We start from the raw sequence: 5892 nt of genomic DNA on the forward strand, positions 1-5892 counted from the left end.
TAAATATTAATCTTTTTAAATTCAAATCAAATTTGAACTTGTCATATTATTATCTCCCACTCAAATAAAGATATTTAATTAATTCTACTAACTAATTAAAACCAATTTTAATTAAATAATAATTTCAAAAATTTAATATTCATTTTATTATAATTTCAAAAATTATAATAAATTAATTATTTATATAATTTCGAAAAGTATACAATAATTAATTTTGATAATTACAACTAATTTGTAATTAACTAATTAATCACTATTATCACATAATTGCATATTTGGCTCGAAGAACAAAATTCTTCTTAAATATGTCTTTGTACCATTTTACCCTTAATATCAACTCTTGCCTTGAATAATATTGATAGAGTTGCTATGGGGACCTATGGACTTATAATTCCAAGCTCCAATAAAATTGTGATTATTAATTAAACTCTTTAATTAAATAATCTTAATTTATTAATCTCGTGATTACTCAACTATAAATATGAGATTGCACTCTTGTAATTATAGACATTTCATTTATGGAATACTTTATAACAATAAATCATCCATTTATATAATCATTACATACAAATTAGCCTTCTAATAATGGTTCATAATTAACTGGGAATAAAATTACTGTTTTACCCTTTTAATTATATATTGTTTCCTTAAGTACCATCGACTTTACTAGTGAAGGTTAATTCATAACCAAATTATGAATTTGAGCTCAATAACCTTTCAGTCCCAAATGTCAACCCTTAAGAGAACCATTATTCAATCTCTTACTAGAAGGTATAGATTCCTTATCTGTATACTATGTCCTAGCCATTTACATTAATGAGTTGTTAAAACAAAAGTTTCTAGCCTGATCATTCTGACAAACCCTAATGAGTGAATCAAAGAACTCATATAACACAAACAGGAGTTCATAGTAACTTCAGGATTAAAATCTATTTGTATATGAAAATCAGTTGATATTTTTAATTAATACTTCGAAATGGTATTTAACTAAGTATTAATAAACATATCTGGTCTAGCTATATATATTCTCTAATATATATAACACCTCCACTAAAGTGTCCTACTACATTAGAAATCCAGATCTAGATCACATGTATTCATAATACTAGTGGACTGTACTTGCAGTAATTAATCTAAAGATTCCATAACTTTATTTTACTGCGAACTATTCAAGTTCATTTATCTCAATCACAATCCTCCCGTACCAATATGTGGTTGAGATCACATATATGAACTTAAGAATTTTTCTGATATTTACTTAATATTATCACAGAATAATATAGTCCATAAAATATATGCATAACGAATTCAATTTATTTATTTATTTCTTATAAACAATGTCTACTACATATGCTTTCAAGTCACAATTCCCAACACATCCCTGATTGGGCCTAAGCCTCTCGACCAGCACGTAGCGCGCTATTGTCGCCCTTGAATAATAAGTCAAGGCTTTAATCAGACATTCAAATAACCAAACAATCAGATACAAACAAAGATAAGCATACCCCAAATAATACAAGTATGCATACATATAAATCATGGTATCTTAACCAATTAAACACAAACACAATAATAACTATGTTCCTTGACGGGGTTGAGCCCTACCTATGCAAACCAGACAAGCATTCATTAAACAATTATCCAGGTATAGAGAATTAAAGCATAACCTAATTTACGTCCATTCTTAGGGGGCTGAGCAATATTCATAGTTATAAGCAACAATCGGGCCAAGCCCTAATCATTTATATCACGTAGTGGGTGCAGTTTTCTTACCTTAGGTCTGAGTACAATGTGTATTAAGAACGACCCTTGAGAACGATCCTGGTCCTGAGCCCCTAACGATAACCTAGTCACAACCAATAAAGGATCTCTTCAAAAAGAACGTACAAAGGCTTCCAGACCAATTCCTAGCCTCCGAGACGTCGAATTCTACTAAAGCGTGTAGTAGGATCGACCCCAAGCCCTTAGGTTTGAGTTCCCGCACACAAAACCCCTTCTGGGGCTCAAAACCCTTCAAGCGTTGTGGCTAAAAACAAAGGAGCCACGGCCCACCCCAAGTCAAAGAGCCCAAGCATTTGAGAGCCCTAGCAGGAGTCACGCCTCAAATGGCCCAAAGGCACCTGCTTCTCCAAGCGTTCAAGAGAGTCACGGTGCCCCAATAACAGGGTCGCGGCTCGACATGAAAACTATGTTTTTGCTCCATTTTCCTCAAGTCAAATCCATCTAAAAACCTATCCCAACATAGCTAAAACTCAAAAGTAAAGTCCCCAATCAATTAAGTAGCCCAAAACCATCAAAACCCAAGCAAAAGCTTGGCCAAAACCCCATCCAATTCCCAACTCAGAACTGAGTTTCTAAAACTCCAAAAACTTAAATAAAACCAGATTTAGGGCTAGAAATCATTACATCTGTTCCCTCAATCGATGGGAAGTCTTTCCCCAAGCAATCTCGAGCCTAAGCAAACCTTGATTCTCCATAAATTGCAAGAGTATCCAGGAAAATTAAGAAAGTCTATAAACGAGGGAAAGAGAGAGAGAGAGAGAGAGTATTGAATGTTTCCTCTATTTTTGGTGTTTGTGAGGTTTACTTAGACGCTAAGAAACCTTAAGCATATCCCGAGTCTCGGGGTACCAAAAACGTCCCCAATTGCGAAAAGGTCAAAATCCCTGATATTCCCTCCTAATCTCACTAACTCCAAATATATCCTTGAATGTTTATTCTTGTTACTCGATAACCCGGTAATGTATTAGATACCCAAAATACCCCTTGACTCGGCCCGAGTCGGGTATTAGGTCCCATTGTGACTTTCCCGGTAACTTGCTCCCTAGGATCGTCTTGTGTCGAGTAACCCAAATATATTCACATAATAACGTGATCTCACACATATATCACTTATATGCACATATATTCCAAATATACCCATAATGGGCCAAATTACGAAAATTTCCCTTCTAATAAGAAACAGGCCCACATGCATATTTAATACACCTAAACATGCATATCTAGTCATATTATCATATAACTCACATAATCACATACTTACACGCATATATATATATCACATAAACATATAATTTCCATAAATGGCAATCCTGGCCCCCTAATTAAGGCTTAGGTAATTTGGGACGTTACAACTATCCCCTCCTTACAAAAATTTCGTCCTCGAAATTTTACTTAAACAGCTCGGGATACTGATTCTGCATATCTGCCTCCAGCTCCCAGGTCGTTTCCTCGACCTTGATGTTCCTCCATAATACCTTAACTAAAGGTATAGTCTTGTTCCTCAAGACCTTGTCCTTCCTGTCTAAAATCTGAACTGGCTACTCCTCATAGGACAAATCTGTCTCCAGATCCAGATCCTTGTAACTCAATACATGAGTCCCATCTGATACATACTTCCTCAGCATGGAAATATGAAATACGTTGTGCACACTAGACAGTGCAGGGGGTAAGACCAACTTATAGGCCACATGACCGATCCTCTCCAAGATCTCAAATGGTCCAACAAACCTAGGGCTCAGCTTGCCCTTTTTCCTAATTCTCTTCACCCCTCTTAGTGGTGAAACCCTAAGGAAGACATAGTCTCCCACTTGGAACTCAACGTTCCTCCGCTTTGGGTGTGAATAACTCTCCAATCTACTCTGAGATGCGAGCATCTGAGCTCTAATCTTTTCAATAACCTCAGTGGTCCTCTGAACTACTTCAGGGCCCAAATATTTCTTCTCACCCATCTCATCCCAGTGAATGGGCAATATGCACTTCCTACCATATTGCATCTCATAAGGTGCCACAACAATAGTCGACTGGTAGCTACTATTATAGGAAAACTCTATCAGAGGCAAATAATTACTCCAGGACCCTTCAAAGTTCAATACACATGCTCTCAGCATGTCCTCTAGTATCTGGATAGTCCTCCCAGACTGACCATCGGTCTGAGGATGATAAGTTGTACTAAACTTCAGTTGTGTGCCCATTGCCTTCTATAAATATCCCCAAAACTTGGATGTGAATATAGGGTCCGTATCCGACACGATAGACCTCAGAGTCCCATGAAGGCATACTATCTCTCTCACATAGAGATCTGGATACTAGTCAACCATTTAATTCATCCTCACTGGTAGAATGTGAGCTGATTTTGTATACCGATCCACGATGACCCAAACTGAATCATTCTGGCCCACTGTCCTAGCCAATCCTACCAAGAAATCCATCATGATGTCCTCCCACTTCCACTCTAGGATATCCAGAGGCTGTAACAGCCCTGCTGGTCTCTGATGCCCTGGCTTGACCTGTTGACAGGTTGCCACGTACTTAGTCACATCCCTCTTCATCCCAGGCCACCAATATAAAACTTTCAGATCCTAGTACATCTTCATGGTGCCTTGATGTAGAAAGTAAGGGGTAGTATGAGATTCATCCAGAATCTCCCGTCTGATCCCAGTGTCCATCGGAACGCAGATCCGATCCATGTATCTCAATAAGCTCATGTCTGACACTATATAGTCCTTAGCTACTCTAGCTAGGACGTCCCCTTGGATATTTCCCAATAGTGGGTCACTCAATTGCTTCTCCTTAATCCTCTCCAAAAGAGTAGACTGCAGGGTGATCATGGCTAACTGGCCCACCACTAGCTCAATACCTACTCTAGTCCTATCCTCAGCCAACTCCCTGGATATCTACCTGGCACTATACAATTGTCCTAAACCCTTCCGGCTTAAGGCATCTGCTACCACATTGGTCTTCCCTGGGTAATAGAGGATCTCACAATCATAATCCTTCACCAGCTCTAACCAACGTCTCTGCCTCATGTTCAAATCCTTATGGGTGAAGAAGTATTTGAAACTCTTGTGATTTGTGTATATCTCACACTTCTCACCATATAAATAGTGTCGCCACACCTTCAGTGCAAAAACCACTGCTGCAAGTTCCAGATCATGTGTGGTGTATCTCTGCTCATAATCCTTCAGCTGACGTGTTGCATAGACAATCACATTCCTTGTCTGCATAAGGACACAACCTAGGCCTGCCTCGAGGCGTCACAAGAAACCACAAACTTGTCCTAATCTATAGGAAGATTGAGAACTGGAAACTGTCATCACACCTGTCTAACCTGTGATTAAATCCTTCTTCAGTCTCTGGAAACTGTCATCACACCTGTATGACCATATGAACCTCTTATTCTTGCTTGTCAACTCTGTCAGTCTTTGGAAATTGTCCTCACACCTTTCTGTTGGGAATTGTGCCCTTAAAGCAATTGTAGTAGAAAATGGTTTTAATGAAATAAATAAATGAATTGAATTATTGTATATATGTAGCTTATGTACTATATTATTGTTAATAATATTAAGCAAATATCAGAAAATTCCAAAGTTCATCTATGTAGTCTCAATCTCATATTGGTATGAGAGGATCGAGATTGCGATAATGAACTTAAATAGTTCGCAGTAAAATAAAGTTTTGGAATCTTTAGATTAATTACTACTAGTACGGTCCACTAGTATTATGAATACATGTGACCTAGATCCGGGTTACTAGTGTAGTAGGACAATTTAGTGGAGGAACTTTGCATGCTGAGAGTATGTAGAACTGGACCATATGTGATTTAATAATATTTGTTTAAATATTGTTTCGTAGTATTATAAAACACATAAATTGATGATCATATACAAACTGATCTTAATCCTGAAGTTACTATGAACTCCTATATATGTCACTTGATCCTTTGATTCATGCGTTACGGTTTGTCAGAATTATCAGGCTAAGAACTATTATTTTGGGGACTCAATGATGTATATGGCTGGGGGCATAGCTTAATAGATATGGAGTCTATACCTTCTTATAAATTGAAGGGGAAATAGCAGCAAAAGTTCCCAATGTTGTTAAGAAACTAGT

Source organism: Humulus lupulus, chromosome X (assembly GCF_963169125.1).
Source record: "Humulus lupulus chromosome X, drHumLupu1.1, whole genome shotgun sequence".
In the NCBI taxonomy this organism is placed as follows: Eukaryota; Viridiplantae; Streptophyta; class Magnoliopsida; order Rosales; family Cannabaceae; genus Humulus; species Humulus lupulus.